Here is a 23,049-nt window from a genome sequence, read left to right as displayed (position 1 = left end):
AACCATTCTATTAAATTATATCAAATGGATGTCAAGAGTGCATTCCTTAATGGTTATATATCAGAAGAAGTGTATGTCAACCAACCTCCAGGTTTTGAAAATCCAAACTTTCCAAAACATGTTTTTAAACTTAAAAAATCTTTATATGGACTTAAACAAGCTCCCAGAGCTTGGTATGAACGTTTAAGCAATTTTCTTCTGGAACACAATTTTATCAGAGGGAAAGTTGACTCCACACTCTTCTGTAAGAACCTTAACAATGATCTCATGATATGCCAGATATACGTTGATGATATTATTTTTGGTTCAGTTAACGCATCTGTTTGTCAAGAATTCTCTAAGTTAATGCAGGCAGAATTTGAAATGAGCTTAATGCAAGAACTAAAGTTCTTTCTGGGAATTCAAATTAATCAAACTTCAGAAGTTACATATGTTCATCAAAGCAAATATATCAAAGATGTTCTGAAGAAATTTGACATGGCTGACTGCAACTCTGCAAAAACTCCAATGCATCCAACATGCATTCTTGAAAAGGAAGAAGTAAGCACAAAGGTTTGTCAGAAGCTCTATCGAGGCATGATAGGCTCTCTTCTCTATCTGACTGTTACTCGTCCCGATATTCTCTTTAGTGTCTGTCTCTGTGCCAGATTCCAATCAGATCCTAGAGAATCTCATTTAACAGCAGTTAAGAGAATTCTTAAGTATCTGAAAGGAACTCCTAACCTGGGCCTGATGTATAAGAAAACATCAGAGTATAGACTTTCGGGTTACTGTGATGCAGATTATGCAGGAGATAGACTAGAACGAAAAAGCACATCTGGAAATTGCCAGCTTCTGGGAAACAATCTGATATCCTGGGCTAGCAAAAGACAGTCAACTATCGCTCTATCAACTGCAGAAGCAGAATATATCTCAGCATCACTGTACACAACTCAGATGCTCTGGATGAAGCACCAGTTAGAAGATCTGCAAATCTTTGAGAGTAACATTCCTATCTTCTGTGATAATACTGCTGCCATTTGTCTAAGTAAGAACCCCATTCTACATTCCAGAGCTAAACACATTGAAATAAAACATCATTTTATCAGAGACTATGTTCAGAAAGGAATAGTAACATTGAAGTTCATTGATACAGATCATCAATGGGCTGATATCTTTACTAAGCCTCTAGCTGAAGATAGATTTCTTTTTATCTTAGAAAATCTGAACATTCGAAATTGCCCTGAATGAAGTGTGGCTCTGAAGATGTAAAATGAGACTCTGACATAAACAAATGTGTTTCTGCCTCTGACTCTGATACTTCTACCAGTTAAGAAGATATCTGAGTTAGAAATCTCCAGGAACCAATCCTTTGGTATTCCTGAAGATCAGATACATCAACACGTGGAGCACTTAGCGTCCAACCCTAGAACTTCTAGACAGCTGTCCAGAAGAAAATCAAAGGGCAGACGTTTGAGATCTCCTCGAGCAGTGTGCATACTGTTGGGATTAGACATTCATTAATGAGCCTTAATCATTTTTCCCCCAAGCGTGCTAACTTGTGCTTTGTGCTAACGCTGAATAGTGTGTCGTTTTGCATGTGTTTTCGTTTAGAGTATTTAAACATTTTTTCTCACATTTCACACACTATCACTCTCACTCACTCCCAAACCCTCTCTGAAGCATTTTTGCAAACACTTCATCTTCACCTTCTTCTTCATCAACTATGGATGCTCAACAACAACAAGTTTTCAACTTTTCTCAGCAAATGGAATCCAACACCACTGCCCAAAGTTCAAGCATTCCAACTCCAACTGTTACAGGCGTTTCCATTACTCCAGTGTACAAGGAACCCCATATTCTTGATCGTCAACCTCATATTAACCTAGCAACTCCCTTTGAGGGACTGGATGTGTTATGTGAAACACTTGTGGATTTCGACAACATGAGAAGAAATGGCGTAGATCTTACTGAAGAACTCCGTATACAAGGGTGGGAAAACTACTTCCAAAGGCTTTATGGCCCTGTTTACCCAAATCTCATCAAAGAATTCTGGAGATTTGCTGATGCTGATGACCACTTCATCGTCTCCTTCGTATTGGGGGTAAAGATAGTGATTACTGAAAAGTCAATTGCTTCTTTACTAAACATGGAGAAAACTGGAGGAAAAAGGATTTACAACATCAACCCTAGGTCAAAGCGCATTGCTGAAGTAATCAATCCAACCATCTTCAAACATAACACTGAAGGAAATCCTTCAAAGAACAAAGAGCTTCATCAGAACCTCAGAGTATGGCTCAAGATCATTCTGGGAACCATTCATCATCGCCCAACATCAAACTCCTCTGACTACATCAATGCAGATCAGAAGTGCATTCTTTATTGCATTCACAAGGGTGTGAAGCTCTGCCTTCCTGCACTTCTCTTCAGATATCTCAGAGACTCTGTAAGGGAGACAAGAAACAACATGAAACCCAGATCCTACATCCCTCTGGGAAGGCTTATATCTGATGTTTTCATTGAGAATGGGTTGGTAGATCATCTGGAGAAGAACAGGCTGATGGAGGATCTGGCGATAGATTCTGGAAAGCCTCTAAACGCCAGAAATCTCAAGAGTATGGGAATTCTGAAGAAGATTCAAGTCAGACCCACTATGGATACCTCCTGGGATGCCTTGAAAGATCAGAGGAAGCTACCCCATGGTCTTGCAAGGTTCTTCAAGAATGAACCTGTAGATGCAATCCTCCACTACATGCAGCGTCTGAAGGATGAAGGAGTCGACATCTCTGACTTCAGACTGGATGAGTGTCTAGAGTCAGAAGAAGACTTTGTCAGATTCAAAAGAGGTCCCTCTAAGCATAAGTCTTCAAAGGCAAAGAGAGCAAAGATAGGAGAAACCTCTGAAGTAAGATCTCCAGCGCCTCTGCAAGAAACTACTGGTACGTCTACCTCTATTCCCTCTGAACAAATTATGGCTTCTTCTAATCCTCTCCCAACACCACCCATATACACAACCTCTGAAACCCCACCTTCTACAACCAGAACCTCACTACCTCGACCAAAATTTAATCTTGCCCATACAACACTACCTTTATCTGAAGCTGAAGAACTGAACCAAACCAGTTCCTCTTCATCTTCAGCCCCAGAATCACCCCCATACCTTGAAATCTCCTTTGACCAAGAATACTCTGACCCTAACTCCCCAACCTTAGCCCAAATTCAGGCTCAAAACCTTGCTTCACAACAACCAACACAATCTGAAGCAACTTCACCTCCCCCAGAACAAACAACCAACATTACTTCTGAAAACCAACCTTCTGAAACTCAACCCTCTGACCTCCAAACCTCTGATATCACCCTTCCAAACACCTCCGCTGAACCTGAAACTGAAGCTGAAACTGAACCTCTACCATTAGACTTAAACCCTCTTTACGCTTCACCCCAAAGATCTGAACCTCAAACTGAAGCAGAACCTGAACCTCTAACACTCAACCTCAGCCCTTCAACCTCTCCACCTCATACCTCTGAACCTGACCTTTCTATACCTACCTTGCAAGAGAAGCTGAAGCTAGAAGGCTAGAGGAAGAGAGATTGACAAAGGAAGCTGAAGAAGAAGCTCGAAGGCTGGAGGAAGAAAAAGCAAGGGAAGCTGAAATTCTAAGGGTAAAGGAAGCTGAAGCTAAAGCTCTGGCTGATGCTGCTGCTGCTGCCGAAGCTGAGGCACAAGCTGCTGCTGAAGCTGAAGCAAAAGCCGCTGCTGAAGCACAGCAGGCTCTGACTCAGGGGGAGTCCTCCTCTGTTGTTCCTATGGTTATCCAGACGCTGGAAGAACTGAAGAAAGATCAGAAGGAACTTCGTGCCAGAATGGATAAACAAGACTCTGTCAACGACAACATTCAGAACATGCTGGCTCTATTGCTTCAGAGAATGCCTCCGCCTCCCAACCCTTAGGCACTTAGGATTTTGTTGCTTTGCCTTCTATGTTTCTGATGTTTACTTGTTCCTTTTGCCTCTGTTGCTTTTTCTCTGAATACAATGTTTTTCTCTTAAGTTATTCTTATTATTTTTTGCCATGTCTTTTTGATTCTGACAAAAAGGGGGAGAAGTCATTAATAGCTCTGATGAAAATACTGTCTAAATACCTTAAGCACTCTGCAACATATTTTTCTTAAAAATAAATTTATCTAACTCTAGACTTAAGAAATTGCAGAAGGTATCAAGAAACCTCTTTGCTTGGAAGCTCTGGTAAGAACTTCTGAACTCCCTAGCCTATCTCAGGGGGAGCTCTTGTCTATCTGATCTGATATTGTTTATGTTTCATCTGCTAATTAAGTTTGTTTTGTCATCATCAAAAAGGGGGAGATTGTAAGAACAAAAATTGTTCTACAACAGATTCCATGATTTTGATGATAACAAAGGATGAAACCAAAAATGGCACCCTAACGAAAAGTTTCTAAGTGTGCAGGGTTCTAAGGAAAGAAGGAAGAATTCATCAGATACAGAATCATATCAGATACAAATTATCAGAAGACCAGAAGCATCTGAAGTAGAAACACGTTCAAGAAAGTCTAACTCTGAGCAAAACAGCAAAGTATCAGAAGCATCTGAACAAGAAGTACGCTCTAGAAGTTCTGACTCTGAACAACGTATGTCAAACTCCAGAGTTCTCAGCGCTTTCTGAAGTAACCATCAGAACTCAAAAGAGATCAACATCTGAAGCTAGATAGCAGATTCCAAGATCTCCAGAAACACGAAGACTCTGATTATGGAATTGCTAAATAAGGAAGAGTAACGTTAACTTCAAATAAAGTTATGGAAATGGATTTCCTAATACAGAAAGAGACGTTAACTCCAAAAATACAAATGATAAGGAACTATTTGTGGTAAGTAGTCATTCAAGAAGAGAAAGTTACTTTGACAACAAGCAACATAAGATATGGCACTAATTATTATTCAAGAGTTATTATCTGCCATGATTTTTCAACGGATCCTTCTCTTCTATATAAAGGACTGCAAATCAACATTCAACACTACAACACACGATAATACAACAAGATTTTACTGAACCATCAACACACAAAAATACTGTTTATTCTCTCAATCTTCACGAAGCTTTTGCTTAGTACGTGAAATACTTTGTTCTTATTGTTGTAATATTTGCTTATCTTAGAAGCACTCTAGATTACATAAGCTTTTATCTTTGTTGTATTTCCTCAAGTGACTCTGTGTAGTTTGTATACTTGAGAGGACTAAGAGATCTTTCTCTTAGACGTTGTTTGTAATCAATCTTTCAAGATTAGTGGATTAAGTCCTTGTTGAAGGCGAAATCACCTTGGCCGGGTGGACTGGAGTAGCTTTGTGTTATAAGCGAACCAGTATAAAAATCCTTGTGTGATTTTCATTTTGAAAAAGCGCTTATTTTCAAAACAATTCAAACCCCCCCTTTCTTGTTTTTCTCACCTTCAGTGGGAACCCTTTCCAAGCCACTGAACGGAAACTGATCCAGAACAGGTATACCCACAAGAGAAGCATACTCCTCAAGTGTAGGCAAAAGCTGAAAATCCGGAAACGTGAAACAACGGTACAAAGGATCGTAAAACTGCACCAATACACTCATCAGACCTTCATCCACCTGAGTAGTCAGAAGAGGAAGAAGCTTCCCAAAACGAGCTTTGAAACCCAAGAGATCTAATACATAAGATGTCAAATTCCTTAACTCTTTCAAGTCTGGTTGTCTGAAACTGTACTTCTTTGTATTCCTTCTTTATCTTTCCATGTCTAAATTTTTTGCAAATAGACCTCTTAAGTTCCTTGAAAACTTTCTTATTATTTTGATGATATGAATGCAAATGGGTGCATGAATGCAACAATCACACTCAAGGATCAAGCAAAGCACACCAAACAAAGGTCATGGGATGGATCATGTTATCCTTAATATCAACCATCCATTTTGGTGGATTATGGTTTACACCTTATCAACACCCAAGTTCCATTGATATTAAGGATACCTGAACGGATCAACCATGAATCAAGGGTTTGTCGTAAGTCACGAGCATGGAGTTTAGGTTAAGAACCACCCAAAGGGAGTGTACTAGGGTTTAAACCTGCCAAACATGTTCTACAAGAGGTTCCCATAGTCATCATCCCATCTTTTAGATATTATCGGAGAAACGACTACTCGTATTCCGAAAATATTCTCAAGAGAGACTCTTATGAGTGTAGTATCGCGTAACAATCGTATCAAATCTTACACTTGAACGACTTTCGCACTACATCCTAAGAATAGGCCAAGATGGGTTTGGTAAACTAAGGTCCTTGGCTTCTAAGGTCTATATTGGAAAGAGTGATGTCTAACCACAACTTACTTGTGTGACATTATTGATCCCAACATAACCTCCACCAAGTGAATGGACTTGCAAGTCAACTTACTAAGGAATAACTCCACACAAGTCGACAAGACTATGCCATTCTCCTATCCTAAATGCACTCGAGTTCGGGTATAGAACTCATCTCACAAAGATCACCAAGCATACAAGGAATTAATATTCAAACAATTCAATCATTACATACAATACAGTAATCCCAAATTTCACAAAAATATGTCAAAAAAATAAATAAATATACAATACAATACAACAAATATGAAAAGTAGGCAAAACCCACTAGGATATACATCCCCAGCAGAGTCGCCACTTTTCTGTAGCGGGGTATTCGTTACCATTAGAGATATTGACTAAATCCAAGGTAAATCATACAAGTCGAGTCGCCACCGCACTTCTATTTATCCAAAGGAATGGTTAGAAAGCGAACAAAAACCTAAAAGTTTTATCGAATCAAAAACTAGTAAAAATGTCAGAGATCTGGGTAAGGGGGTTGGTTATGCAATGGGAAGGTGTTAGGCACCAAAAGCATCCTAGGTACTCCTAGGGAGCCCTTTTCACATTTGTTGCAAAGGTTGTTGTTTTTTTTTTGAAAATTTATTTATGCAAACATGATTGAAGGGATGAGAAAAGCGTGTATGTTTATCTAATGTACTACTTACTGAAAGAAGGGTCAAAAGAAAATGACTCGCACGGACGTCGCATCCACTGCATACGTATCTCATCTGAATCTGAGAATCAGAGTCTTCGTAGCTCGGCTACCTATGGGTTAAGGGGAGTGTTTTGGGGTGAACGACGTTACTACGCAATCTACCGGATGCTCGACCTTTGGAGACTTACTCGCCTGTAGTAGAAGGAGATAACGTGTTCTTAGGAGAAGAAAAATCAATGAGTTTGGGGTGTTTAGGGATGCTCATGCAAAAAGGCAGTCCTAGATGAAGGAACCGCGCTACCTTAAATGACATGCCACGAGAGGCTATACGAAACCTAAGAAATCGGTAACATGCGAGAAAAGTAAAGGGATCGAGAGATCTACCGTACGGATAAAGATCCGAAGTAACAACAATTAGATAAATAAGATACCCAAAGACTCTTCCAAGCTAGCACCATCAAAGAAAGTGAGTCAGTACAGGTAATCGAAATAAACCTCCAGGTGGTACCCCACAAATAAAGTGGAACACCAAGCAAGCTATCCCTGCAAGAGTATGTGAGCCCTCACAAAACAAAACTCAACAAACAGGTTAGAGAAACAAGATAGGGTAATCAAGAGTTGCCCCCAAATCAAAATGTAACCACATGAATCATGCCATTAAAATTCACAAAAAGCTCACAAAAAGCAACCAAGGGTAGGAGGCCTAAACCTCTTGTCAAACACATGCATCAAAAGGGTATCAAATTCACCCATAATACCTCATACATTCAGAGCATTCAAATTAAAAGCATAAAGTACTGGGAATAAGGCAAACCTGACTGGAGAGATCGAATGAAATTGAATTGCCCGGTTGGGTTTGCAAAGCAATCTGAGGGTTTATATGAGAGGGAATTGGTTCTTTGCCGATGAGTTCCCTTCAGTCTCTGGAGGTTGCTCTGAACTCTGTTAGCTCTTCTCTCACTATCTTTTTCCCTGCCAGGGTAATAGAAATAGAATTCCTTTTGTTTCACTAAAACTCTGAATTTATAACCTGATTTTTGTGGACCTGTGGGCTCAAATGAGAGAGGCCCAAGTCCAAATTTTTTTTGTTATATTTTATTTATTTATTTATTATGTTTTTTTAAACACGTGGGCTTTGCCTAGCGAGCATGACAATTCAAGAAATTCCTCTGAGCGTAGGTGATTCTGGTGGCTTTTCTTGGGACTCGCTAGGCGACCCATTCTGCTCGCCTAGCGAGCATGACAGCTCATGAACAAACTTTTTCTCCTTCAAGATTAACGTTTTGACTGACGAATAGACCCCATTTGAACCTGTTGGAAGTATCTCAAGTCATTCCCTTGTGTTGACTGATCATCTAAATAGAACCCACAAAGTGTCTTGGACGATACTCAAGCTTCAAACAAAAGATGTTAGTGAGACATTTTTGTGCTTTTGGTTAGTAAACAAAAGTAAGAGAAATAATGATGTATAATTCAAGCATGCTTGGTGATCTCAAACCAATCACAAGGAGTCCCACCCAAAGGCAAAGGAAACCAAGATGCTAAAGATCCTTGAGGCAATGCAAATGCAATGTTATGATGCCATGAGGGATCTTAGGGTCAAAATTGGGGTCTTACAGATGCCCCTATTTAAGGTCATTCTAGCCGGAGAAGTGAAGGTTAAAATCTTCGTCTCGACGGGGTAGAATGTGCTTAAATAATAACAAAGAGACGAATTTTGGTCCCTAAGAGACCTCATGATGCAAATGTAGGTATGAAAAATGGTAGCACTCTGTGGAGATATGTGTCCACAAAAGCAAAGAAATCAGAAGCCACTGATAATCCATATGAGCAATTCACTCCATGGTACCAAGACCCTGGGGACTCTCCTGGGGATAGAAAAGGGATAAAAATGCACGAGCAGGTCACGACTCAAAGCGTGGGGAATAGAATTCCAAAGTGAAAAGATCCAATGGAAAGACTCGAGCTGACTCGAAGATGCATGTATTGGGGAATATGCCAATACAGCAAAAAACTATCCACAGCGGATACTTCGGATAGAATTCGGATGAAAACAATCCACTAAGGGACTTCGCTGGGGATGTCCACAAGGACACTCCTGGGGAAGCAGCGGGACGATGTATTACCGGCTACTGGGTAATAAGCTCAAGGAGACATGTGATCTGAACGCCAGGTATGAAGGTGAGAGATACAACATGCTCAGGAAGAGATGAATATCCAAGACCGGCATAAGGGTGAGAGATATCAAAACTTCAAAACGTCTGAGGAAAACCTAAAAGGTATACTTCAACTCAGGGATTCTGACTCCACAGGGGACAAAAAGTCATAATAGGGAGCAGAGAGGAAGGAACACCAGGGATACCGGTTACTGGGCATATAATAGGTGACCAACCAAGGCGTGAATTGGGGAATATTCCCAAAACACTCATCATCCAAAAGAGGGCTAAAATCAAACTCGATTACAGGATGGATATTCGACTCCACAAAGGGGATACGAATCTTACTCAACTGGGGAAGAACAAAAGGCTTCAGACCCGAGAGTGCATGAGATATACTATCTATTACCGTCAGAACATAGATAATATACTCGCATGGACGATTATCCACAACCGGTTACTGGGTTAATAAAGGATAAATCGACTGAAAAGAAAAGGCATCGGGATACCGAAACACTACAAGAAAAAAAGTGATTTAGGACGGTTTTTTTGACTGGTTACGACAGTTCAAACCGTCGTAAAATCTGTTTTGCGACAGTTTCCCAATCGTCGTTAAAGTGTGTGTCGCGGGGCTGTTTTGCGACAGTTCAGAAAACCGTTATGTCAACCGTCGTAAATATTTGGGGCGGTTATAAACCGCCACAAAATTATAACTGCAAGAGTTCTATACCTGACAATTAATTTTGTTTTGAAGGTAAATTGCGACGGTTTGAACCGCCGCAAATTGTGAATATTTAAAAAATATAAAATTCCACCACAAAATTTTAGCATACAAAATAAAAAAAAAACTAAATTCTAACTCTATTTCAAATCTATAAATATTATAAAGTATTCCTTATTGCTATTGCCATAACCGATACACTATAAAATTTTCTGATAGAAATCAAAGACAGCTTCAACGAATACAAAGAAAATCAAAATCTTGATATAACATGAAAACTTTAAAAGAAAAGAAATAACAGTGCCCGGAGGAGGGTTTACATACTACATAATAGTTTAAAAGAAAATAAAAATTGACCTTTATAAAGGTTTTGAATTATCTCAAAAATAACAGCAATTGTCTTCCAAAATTGCTACTTCCAAAATTGCAGTATTAGTTGGAGCACATACCAATGTTCTTGTTTTTAACTTGAGTAGTGAAAATAATAAGCATGCAATTGTCTCTGTTTTCCCTGTCCTGAAGGTCCCCAAATAAGTTTGATATCAGCATGATTGCAATCCATCATACTAACACAGCTTGAATTAGTGTCATCTTGGGATTCATTCAGCTTTGAGAATGAATTATCATATCTTATATGAATAAATGAAGATCAACTATCTCGTTCAGACAAGAAAAGTTGATTGTTTTTTCCACTCTGCAATGCAAAAACCAATAAATAAGTTACATATTTAATAACTGCAATAATATTTTACAGGACACAATGCACGAGTATTTCACAGTAATTTCCCAAGTGAACATCAATACATAATTGATTTATTGTGTATGCTAGTATATCACACTATGCTATATATGAAGTATCATTCTTACAACTTGATGTGGTTCCAACACTGTTTTAATTATGTTCACTAGTGAGATTGAATTCAAAGTATTCCAAATACAAACATTTATCGTCATGTTCAAAATGTTAGAATGGCAAAAAATTAAGATGACAACCTTACAATTAGTTTTATCTTATTTTTAAAACATTAGTATTGGTAGTGTAGTGATAATTAGTGTAGCAGAGCATACCTTGTACCACAAAAATCTTGTATATTCATATCATGATCTAAAAAAGAGGAACATCCTATGTATATTTAAGTAATATAGCTCACATAATAACAAAAGTTACTCACTAAGGTAGACCCTAATATATATTGACACTAATATATATTGAACGGGAGATGAAATAATAAAGGGAACCAACTAATTTTAATCTCATCTTGAGAATATTTATCCACATGGTATATTAATCCAATCTATGGATCAATAATTGATTCTTAAAATGTGGACTTTACAAAAATAAATTGGGTTAAATGATTTGGCATTGCTATCAATAGAACCAACATACCACATGATATAATAATTTTTAGTTCTAAGTAGTTAATGACTAAGTGGTTGCCGTTCAAATTTTAAAATTAAAAATGCCCAACTTTAATTAATCATTCATACCAAACAGAAGAATAAAATGTGAATAAAAGAATGAAACATTTCCCTCTCCATTTTCTCACATCTTACACTAATGAATTTAGATTTCTCACTGCCATCAGAGGAAAATACATATAATATTTTGAGCCTTAAGTTTATTTTACATGAAATCCTATGAAAGACCCAGAGGAATAGGTATTGACATCTCACTGCCATCAGATGAAAATACATATAATATAACATGGAAGCAGTTGAGAGTTCTAAACAATCATGAACACAAAGTACCATGGTTATCCATCAATCTGTAATCAATAATCAATATACTATGTATATATATTAGCTTACATTTATGTTCACACTGAATGCAAGTGAGCAATTGTCCGTCCTCTGTCTCTTAAATTTTGTTTTCGCCGCAAATCCCGCAACATCATGTTGGTTAAAACCAATCCCCATTGGGGATGCCCTACACATGTAGAATGAAACTAGTTTATATGATATTAAAGTACTGAAGTTACATCATGGACACAAAAAGGAAAGGAAATATAGAAACATGATAGAACTTAATATGGCTCATGTCGGGATCATATTGCAAAACTTGAGTAACTTGAAACATTGCAGTAAATCTAGGGCAGCATAAAGTTCATGTTAGAATCTTCTTGCAAAACTTTAGTAACTTGAAACAACTGAAGTGTATAACTTCCGGTCACATTTATCCGGTGACTTGTAACAGTATCGTGTATGTTGAGGACAATTGTGTTTGGTCCACTCATTAGTACAACCAAGAAATGCAGATGTTTCCTTACTTTCATCTTCAAAAGTTCCTGAACCTCATGGCTCCTATGGGAACTTTTTAAGATTCTATATTCTCACTCCAATAGAGAATAATTCAACTGCCAAATTAAGTCAGAAGAACACCATAAATCAACAAAATAATTAAGTGCACTTCAGCCCATATTGAAATCGAAACTTGGAAACTGAAATTGAAGTCGAAACCTGGAAATTGAAAACAGAATCTGAAGATGTAGTGAAAAAAATGGAAATCGAAATCAATATTGAAACTGATATTGAAACTTGGAAATATAGTGAGCACCAAATTGAAACCAAAATCAAAATTAAAACCTAGAAATATAGTGAGCAGAAAATCAAATGGAAACTAAAATCAAAACAAAAATTAGGGTTGGGTAAAGTACAGAATTGAATTACTCATTATTTATAAGATGGAAATACAAGGGAAGGTGGCGTTAGGGTTTCTGCAGTGGTGTGTGGTGGTGGTTGTTTCAAGCTTTCCAGTGATGAAAAGAAGAAGCTGAAAAGATGTTGTTCTTAAAAGAACTTTTCCTTTCGTCTATTTAACTTTTGGTCCACGCGGATTCTTAAAGAATTTGGGGGACGGCCGTTTTAGAACCGTCGTAGGTCTAAATTTCTTTTAATAATTTTTTTTTGTTATTCCTATAAATTTGTCTGAGGAATACGTAGTTGTTGAATTTATTTGGAGGCGACGGTCGTTAAACTGTCGTGAACGCCTTTTTAGGATGGTTAGACCTACAACCGTCGTGAAATATTTAAATTTTTAAAAAAATTTAAGGGCAGTTGCACAAAACTGTCGTAACTTATGAAGGAGGATGGTTTTTATGGAACTGTCGCAATCTAGGTGTCACAAAACATTTTTTTTCTTGTAGTGAAACTAGGTATATAATGATGACCAATTCAGGGGAGAAACAATCGTTACCAACAACAACAAGGTAGATGAGAGATGACCCGCTGGGGATAAATTGCGTAATCAGGGCAATTATCCAAGCAGATGAGAGGATATCATCACCGAATATTGGATGAAGATAACTGTCACCAATTAAAGATGAGCAAAAATAGTTACTCTGCAAAAAGGGAAGAAATAGGGTTTACAACTACCGGTATGAGGGTAGAGAAACACAGACTCCGCCGGGGATAATGATTACTAATTATTAAGCCATTATTCATTTACCACGGGGAAACAGGAAAAGAGTCTCAAGAGACCGATCTAGGATCAAACTAGATAGGCACACCAAATCAAGACTTGTCCCGGTGAGGATATAACTCAATGGGGAAAACCATCCCAGTATATGTGTTGGGAAGGAACAAAAACAATCAACATCCACGAGGATATAACCCGGTGGGGAATATGGAAGAAAAGATAGACGCTTTCTGCCTATGGAGCTGACTCTATATGGAGAGATCAGACACACACATCTGCTTGGGGAAATATATCACCAAATAGCAGGAGACAACAAACAACGATATATGGCAAAGAATGCAACATGAATATCTGAATGTTATAATTATGCATGTATGCGCGTGGTTTATGTATGATGTATGCTGACAGACAGACATATCTAACACAACCAGGTCCAGGAATCAACCACCCGGTACTACATCTCAAGAGAGAAAGCCAAGTTCACCGGGGAGTATCCAATCTGCTAGGGATCAGAGATACCAGGAAGCAAAGAACTCTGCAAGGGATGAATCATCAATCATTCCAGCTGGGGACGAGAGTTATCACAGACAAGGTCCACCACACCAACAACTCTACTGGGGAATCTATCCGAGGAGATAAAGGATTTATCGGGATCAACCACCAAATAGCGCTCTTGCCCAAAAAGATCCGAGCTGCTGAGGAAGAAAGATTGCTACTCTGCTGAAGGGAAGAGAGATGACTCTCAACAAGCAATCCACTTGGTAGGATAAACCACAAAAGGTTCCGGAGGGAGGAGATACAGTCATGCCAGGAATATGGACAAAAATCTTACCCTATTGGGGATCGTACCACCCTTGGGAGAGCACTGAGGATCTCCTAAGTATCCTTTCGTCATTGTGAATGTTCACTTTGTTTAAAAAAAATTATAAAAAATTTGATCGTTTAAAACAATGATATTTTCTTAATCAAAACATGCAAAGTATTTGTTGAATAGAAACAAATAAGAGTGCCAATAATTGGATAAAAGGCTCAAATTTATTTGATAGAATGGTAGTCTGCGAATGGCAAGACTCCATAGATCTTTACAAATTTGAAATTGGTGATATATATTGGAAAAGGGCTACATTGAACATAATGACCATTTCTCCACCAATTCTGAATCCGATGTATTTGAAGCTTTGGTTGATAATGAGCAAGGATCTCTGACGGACGACAGTTGTAGAACAAAGTCTTGTCAGGATGCAGTTACTTGCCAAATCCCTAATTTTTGCCTAGATTGCCCCAGGATGAGGTACTCAATCTAGCGGGATACCTATATTCATTTTTCATGTCTCTAACTTTTGCCTGGACCGCCTTTTCGGGTTTTCAATCCACCGAGACGCTTATTTTTGCCTAAGCCGCCCTTTTGGGTTTTCAACTTAGCGAGCTATTCAGTTTTTATTTTTTTAGGCGAAGTATTTCTTGACTGCATCTGAATTCACAGGACGAGTGAAATCCTCCCCATCCATAGTTGTAAGTATCAAAGCGCTGACTGAAAAGGCTCTCTTAACAACATATGGACCCTCATAATTTGGAGTCCACTTGCCCCTGGAATCGGGCGCGAAAGACAAGACTTTCTTGAGCACAAGGTCACCTTCTCGGAACACACAAGGCTTCACCTTCTTATCAAAAGCTTTCTTCATCCTTTGCTGATATAACTAACCGTGGCACATGGCAGTCAATCTCTTCTCTTCAATCAAATTCAGCTGGTCATAACGACTCTGAACCCATTCAGCATCAGTTAACTTGGCCTCCATCAAGACTCTCATTGATGGGATCTCCACCTCTACTGGGAGTACAACCTCCATGCCATAAACAAGAGAGAAAGGGGTTACCCCTATTGAAGTGAGGACAGATGTACGATAGCCATGCAAAGCGAACGGTAGCATCTCATGCCAATCTCTGTACGTAACAACCATCTTCTGGATAATTTTCTTAATGTTCTTATTAGCAGCTTCAACAGCCCCATTCATCTTGGGTCTGTAAGGAGAAGAATTATGATGTGCAATCTTGAACTCGCTACACAGCTCTTTCATCATTTTGTTGTTCAAGTTAGATCCATTATCAGTAATGATCTTATCTGGCACACCATATCGGCATATGAGTTGATTCTTGATAAACTTCACGACCACCTGCCTGGTCACATTTGCATATGACGCCGTTTCAACCCACTTGGTGAAGTAATCAATTGCTACGAGAATAAATCTGTGTCCATTGGACGCTTTCGGCTCTATCATGCCAATCATGTCAATTCCCCACATGGAGAAAGACCATGGTGATGAGATCACATTCAAAAGTGTCGGGGGAGTATGAATCTTATCAGCATAAATCTGACACTTGTGGCATTTCTTCACAAATTTGCAGCAGTCAGACTCCATTGTCAGCCAATAGTAGCCTGCTCTCGACATCTTTCTAGCCATGGCATGTCCATTGGAATGAGTACCAAATGAACCCTCATGGACCTCAGTCATCAACAGGTTTGCTTCGTGTCTATCCACGCATCTGAGCAGAACCATGTCAAAATTTCTTTTGTAAAGCAATTCGCCATTGAGGTAGAAACTGCCTGACAATCTCCTCAAAGTCTTCCTATCTTTTACAGATGCCCCAGGCGGGTAAATCTGGCTCTGAAGGAAACACTTGATATCATAATACCACGACTTATCATCTTTTAATTCTTCTACTGCAAATACATGAGCTGGTCTGTCCAAGCGCATCACGATGATATTGGGGACTTCATTCCACAATTTAACCATAATCATTGAAGCAAGCGTAGCAAGAGCATCTGCCATCCGATTCTCATCTCGAGAAATATGATGGAAGTTAACCTCAGTAAAGAACGTTGAAATCCTCCTCGCATAATCTCTGTATGGAATAAGGCCAGGCTGATTCGTTTCCCGTTCACCCTTAATCTGATTAACAACGAGGGCCGAATCACCATATACATCAAGATGCTTGATCCTTAGATCAATACATTCCTCCAATCCCATAATACAGGCCTCATACTCAGCCATATTATTCGTGCATTTGAAAGTTAGCCTTGCTGTAAAAGGAATATGCGTGCCCTGAGGAGTAATAATCACGGCCCCAGTACCATTTCCATACTGATTTACAGCGCCATCAAACACCATACTCCATTTGGAACCAGGCTCTGGCCCTTCATCAAGTGTAGGCTCATCACAATCTTTCACTTTCAAATACAGAATTTCCTCATCCGGGAAGTCATACTGAACTGACTGATAATTTTCAATAGGCTGATGTGCCAAATGGTCAGCCAAGATACTACCTTTAATAGCCTTCTGAGCTCGATACTCAATATCATACTCAGATAACAACATCTGCCAACGGAAAATTCTCCCTGTTAAAGCAGGCTTCTCGAAGATGTACTTGATTGGATCCATTCTGGATATCAACCAAGTCGTATGATTTATCATATACTGGCGTAAGCGCTTAGCAGCCCAAGCCAAAATACAACATGTCTTTTCAAGCATTGAGTATCGAGACTCACAATCAGTGAACTTCTTACTTAGGTAGTAAATAACATACTCCTTCTTCCCTGATTCGTCTTGCTGACCAAGGACACAACCCATCGAGTCTTCAAGAACAGTCAGATACATGATCAAAGGTCTTCCCTCTACAGGCGGAGACAGAATCGGAGGCTCAGACAGATATTGTTTAATACTGTCGAAAGCTTTCTGGAAATCCTCGGTCCAATCATGGGACTGATCTTTCCGGAGGAGCTTGAATGTAGGTGCACATGTGGCAATCATGTGGGATATGAATCTGGAAATGTAATTCAAGCGGCCAAGAAAACCTCGGACTTGCTTCTCAGTTTTGGGCGCAGGCACCTCTTGTATTGCTTTGACCTTTGCAGGATCAACCTCAATGCCTCTTTCACTAATAATGAAGCCCAATAACTTGCCAGAACGGACTCCAAATGTACACTTGTTGGGATTCAGACGAAGCTTATATTTCCTCAAACGCTGGAAAAGCTTCAACAAATGCTCTACATGTTCAACTTCCGTTCTTAACTTAGCAATCATATCGTCAACATATACCTCAATCTCCTTGTGCATCATATCATGAAACAAGGTGGTCATAGCTCGTTGATACGTGGCTCCGGCGTTCTTCAAACCGAAGGGCATCACTCGATAACAAAATGTTCCCTAAGGTGTGATGAATGTTGTCTTCTCCATATCCTCGGGTGCCATTTTAATCTGATTATATCCGGAAAATCCATCCATAAACGAGAAGACTTTGAATTTAGCTGTATTATCTACCAACATATCAATATGTGGTAGAGGGAAATCATCTTTCGGACTATCTTTATTCAAGTCTCTATAGTCCACACACATCCAGACTTTTCCATCTTTCTTAGGCACGGGTACAATATTGGCCACCCATTGAGGATATGTAGAAGTCACTAGAAACCCCGCATCAATTTGCTTCTGAACTTCCTCTTTGATCTTTACTGCCATATCAGGATGAGTTCTTCTGAGCTTCTGCTTTACAGGCATGCACTCAGGCTTTAGAGGTAGGAAATGTTGCACAATATCAGTATCTAGACCAGGCATGTCTTCATATGACCAGGCAAAGACGTCAACATATTCTCGTAGCAACTTAATCAACCCCTTCTTAACAGATTCTTCCAGAAGTGCCCCAATCTTTACCTCTCGCACACAATCTTCAGACCCTAAGTTGACTGTTTCCAGATTCTCAAGATGCGGCTGAATGATCTTCTCTTCATGCTCAAGTAGTCGGGTGATCTCATCAGGAATCTCTTCAACATCATATTCCTCTGCCTCAAATACATGGAATTCAAAATTGGGAGGTGGTGTTGGGTCATTATGTTCAATGGGTTTAGAAATCAACCTGCATAATGATTTTGGATATGAAAAGCTTTAGAATTCAAACAAGGCAAATCATTATGCATATGAAAAAGATTGATTTTATTCTATTTTTTAGGGTTTTATGTGATCACCAATTTCATGCAAAAAGCGAAAAGGGAAAATAAATGGGAAAACAAACATTTACCATGAATTTATTGAATGAAAATATCATTGTACTTATGCGCCATCAATGTCATCACTCCTCCTTTTGGCATGGGAGAAGGGTTTTTAAACAAAGTGATCATTACGTTGACTTATGGACAACTGTTGGAATATCCACAGCGACCCAATTGTTGCAGACCCCTCCAGGGATGATGAAATTGCCAGAATCCTTTGTATCTTCTTCTAAAACGGCAGCAACCTCCTCATCTAGACCAGTGTGGATGAAACCTCCACTCTTGAATAACCCTTGCTTGTTGAAAGTACCAGAAGAAAAACCTATGCCAGCCCGGGACTCGTTGTCTTCTAACTCAATCATTTTTCCTAAACCAGTGGTTGCACCACGCTCAATGGCCAACTTTGCATCTTTGTAGGAAGCAAATGAAGGAGTTCTCTTCTTAATAGGCTCGGCTATAGATAAAGCTTGGAAAGGAGTTCCAATTTCAACCTCATCATCTATATAAGAGAAGGAAGACAAATGGCTAACCAGGAGAGCCCTTTCTCCCCCTACCACCACCAGCTTCTTGTTTTTCACGAATTTCAATTTCTGGTGTAGGGTGGACGTCACGGCGCCTGCCTCGTGAATCCATGGTCTGCCTAAGAGACAACTATACGATGGGTGAATGTCCATAACCTAGAAGGTAATCTGGAAATCACTTGGTCCGATCTTGATTGGGAGATCAACTTCCCCAATCACAGTTTTGCGAGACCCATCGAAAGCCTTCACAACTACTCCACTCTGCCTCATGGGAGGCCCTTGATATGATAGTTTTGAGAGAGTGGACTTTGGCAATACGTTCAATGATGACCCTGTGTCCTCCAATACATTGGACATGGCGTCGTCTCTACAACCCATAGATATATGTAATGCCAAGTTGTGGTCTCTTCCCTCCTCAGGGAGATCAGAGTCACAAAAGCTCAGGTTGTTACAAGCAGTAATGTTTGCAACAATGCTATCGAATTGCTCCAAAGTGACGCCGTGATCCACATATGCCACATCCAATTTTTTTTGCAGAGCCTCTCTATGTGGTTCCGAATTCAGAAGCAATGATAACACCGATATTTTGGATGGCGTTTGTAGAAGTTGGTCTACAACATTGTACTCGCTTTTCTTGATGAGTCTTAGCATCTCATCACAGTCTTCTTTCACATTGCCACTCGGGCCAACAGAAGTAGGAGTTTTCAGTACGAAGGAGGGCTTAACAGCAAGTGCCGGATTCAGAGAATTCACAGCGTTCCCGATCGGGCGTTCAACAAAATCAGCATTAATTTGAGGCTTCGGCGGTGCTGAAAAACACGGCCACTACGGGTCAAACCGCTAACATCGGCAATATTCACAACAGAAGAAGAGGGCAAGGACACCTCTTTCCCATTCTCTACTGCTACGGCGTTAGCGATAGGGAACTGCCTTTTCAGAAGAGTAAGGCACAAGACCAGCAAGCTTAATGATCAAAGCGGGAGAAGCCTTCTGCTTGCTACCATTGTACTTGATGATAACAAGCTCGGGTATCCGGAACACTGGGGAAATCACGTTGACCTCAGGCTCATTTTCATCAACATTCCTGTTTTGAAGGATCTCAATGACTCCTTCGTCCATCATTTCCTGAACATCCTTGCGCACCTGGCAACAACCCAATCGGTTAACAGAGCAGACTCGACATCTATCATGGTCATGCTCATAATGACTGTAGTTACATAACAAACGGTGCGTCTCGACCAACGATTGTTGAATATGACTGACATATTTGACCTTGTATTTTCCAGGGCAATCCTGGACCATGTTGACAGATTTCCCATGTTCGGGCAATGGGTTCTTCTTCACATTAGGGCCTACGTCCTCAAAACATAGAATACCACACCTCACAAGGTCTTGAACCTTGGTCTTCAAAGGGTAACAATTCTCCACGTCATGGCCGGGAGCACCAGAATGGTAAACACAATGTAACTCGGGCTTATACCACCACTGGGGGTTAGCAGGTATAGCCGGTGGGTCTCTTGGAGTAATCAGCTTCCTTTCTATCAAAGAGGGATATAACTCTGCGTACGTCATAAGAATAGGATTGAAGGTGACCCTTTTCCTCTCGTAACTCGTGCTGGTTTGATTACTGTTTCGAGGCTGGTAGGCCTGCTGCTGCGGTCGGTGCTGTTGTTGCTGATATTGCGGATGTGGTTGCTGATTGTTACTATGTTGCTGATACTGTTGATTGTCTCTGAAAACAGGTGCTATATGAGCCACCTGGTGCTGGTTACTGGCGGGATGCACAGTCTTCCTCCTCACAGAGGGTCTTCTTGGTTTCTCATGGGAGATCACAACATGTGCCTCTCCATCTTTCTTCTTTGCAAACGCCTTATAACGTTTGGCAGAAGAGCATTCTTCTCTGGTTAACCGTCCTTCACGGACCCCTTCTTCTAGACGCATCCCCATATTCACCATCTCGGTGAAGTCAGAAGGAGCGCTAGCAATCATTCGCTCATAATAAAAAGAACTTAAAGTCTTCAAAAAGATCTTAGTCATCTCTTTCTCTTCTAGCGGAGGCACGATCTGTGCTGCCACCTCTCGCCACCTCTAGGCATACTCCTTAAATGTTTCTTTATCCTTCTGGGACATGGCTCTCAATTGATCTCTATCGGGAGCCATATCCACATTGTACTTGTACTGCTTGACGAAGGCTTCGCCGAGATTATTGAAGGATCGGATGTTCGCGCTGTCTAAACCCATGTACCAACGCAAAGCGGCACCGGACAGACTGTCCTGAAAGTAGTGGATGAGAAGTTGGTCATTATCGGTTTGAGTCGACATCTTCTTGGCATACATGACTAGGTGGCTGAGAGGACAAGTATTTCCTTTGTACTTTTCAAAATCAGGGACCTTGAATTTCACAGGGATCTTCACATTTGGAACCAAGCAGAGTTCGACAACAGACTTGCCGAAAAGATCCTTCCCTCTGAGAGTTTTCAATTCCTTGCGAAGCTCAAGAAATTGATCGTTCATAGCATCCATCTTCTCATAAAAATCTGGACCCTCAGACGGCTCAGAATGATAGATGGTGTCGTCTACCCTGAGCAAAGTATGCACGACAGGAGGAGGAACGGCAAGGACCGGGCTAGATGCCGACAGAGAAGTAAAGGTAGGAACAGGACCCTCATGCATGAAATTGGGAGGCATCCCCCACGGGAACTCGGTTGGCATGGCTGTTGGAACAAAGTGTACACTGGCAGCGAGCACAGTAGAGGAGACAATCTCGGAGATAACTGTCCTCTGGGGAGGAGTTGAAGGTGTCGGAGAAGACTGGCTCTGGGCAGCCATGAGTGACTCCATTAGGGCAGTCAATCTGACCACTTCCTCTTTTAGCTCGCCGTTGTCTTGCTCTAAGTGATCCATCAGTCTTGAAATGTTGGCTCTAGTGTAGTACCGGTGAGTCAGCTTGTGGATAAAATAAATGAAGGACACAGAGTTAGACCACAGGGCAAGGGACCGGAAACAAAACCTGCTTATGCATATGATGCATGCAATGTTTGTGCATATGATTTGTTTTTTATTTCAAAGGAACTTTAGAGTTTTATTTGCAAATTCTGGAAATATTAAACATTTTATCACATATGGAAATATCTCATCAAATAATATCAGGGAAAAGAAGTGCAGCATCATCAATCATATACAAGAGAAAAGGAGAATAATCGTCTTATGGATCCCTAGAAACAATCATCTAAAGCTCGGGACACAAGAAGATAAGATGCGCGAAGCCTCTTCACCTCCCTCTCGTAGGCTGCCTCCATATCGGCCTTCTCTTTGGCGAGTCAATCATACCTCCTCTTCCAGAACTTAGAAGACTGAGGAAGTAGAGAAGTCCATACATCATCAGGGTCATCAATAACCTGACGCTCAAGAAACTCAATCAATGTATCCTTCTCCTTAATCTGCTGAAGCAACTCTTTACGTTCACGGATCCAGGCACGTGAACGGTCTTCGTCTCTCAACTCCTCTACTCCTTGATTATGGAGGGTTGAAGGCCTAACCATAATCATAGGTGTAGGTCTCGGATACTCGTAAGGCATGAGATACTCAGACGCCCTCTTCCTAACCCAAACAGTGTAAGGCTCCAAAGCGATGCAATTCTTAGGACCCAACTCTTTCCTTCCTTTCCTATGAATCTTGCGCCAAGCGCGGACCATCCTAGCTTTCAAGCCTTGGGGATCTTTACCATCCTGAAAGAATACACCCTCTAACAGAATGTTATTGGGTTTATCCTTTAAGGGGAACCCAAGCTGCCGACGTGCCAAAACAGGATTGTAGTTAATCCCACCACATGTACCAAGAAGAGGTACATTGGAGAATTCGCCACAAGAGTCAATAATCTGCACACCGTCATACACATGGTTATACCAAGAGATATCATCATTAGTGAGAGACATAAGTCTCGTGGACCACCGTAGACATTCCTTGTTCTCCTTGAAAGCGACCGTCTGAGGTAAGTGAGAAATAAACCACTTATACAACAGAGGCAAACAACACACAATGGCGCCACCACCCTTTGCATTCCTCATATGCAAAGAGAAATAGGTATCGCCCAACAGAGTCGGAACGAGATTAAGAGTAGAGAAAATCCTAATAGCGTTCACATCTACAAACTTGTCGATGTTGGGGAATAACACTAGCCCATA

At 40.3% G+C, this 23,049-nt stretch overlaps 1 long non-coding RNA gene across 1 annotated transcript; it reads right to left on the bottom strand.

Moving 5' to 3' along the window:
- Positions 1-10,004: 10,004 nt before the first annotated feature.
- LOC127092118 (uncharacterized) lies at positions 10,005-12,859 on the bottom strand. Its single transcript, XR_007792109.1, has 2 exons — positions 11,698-12,859; positions 10,005-10,582 (listed from the first exon to the last, which is right to left on the bottom strand). It is a non-coding gene; the product is annotated as an uncharacterized LOC127092118 (long non-coding RNA).
- Positions 12,860-23,049: the final 10,190 nt, after the last annotated feature.

The sequence above is a fragment of the Lathyrus oleraceus genome, chromosome 6 (assembly GCF_024323335.1).
Source record: "Lathyrus oleraceus cultivar Zhongwan6 chromosome 6, CAAS_Psat_ZW6_1.0, whole genome shotgun sequence".
NCBI lineage: Eukaryota > Viridiplantae > Streptophyta > Magnoliopsida > Fabales > Fabaceae > Lathyrus > Lathyrus oleraceus.
This window is presented reverse-complemented; position numbering and strand designations above follow the sequence as displayed.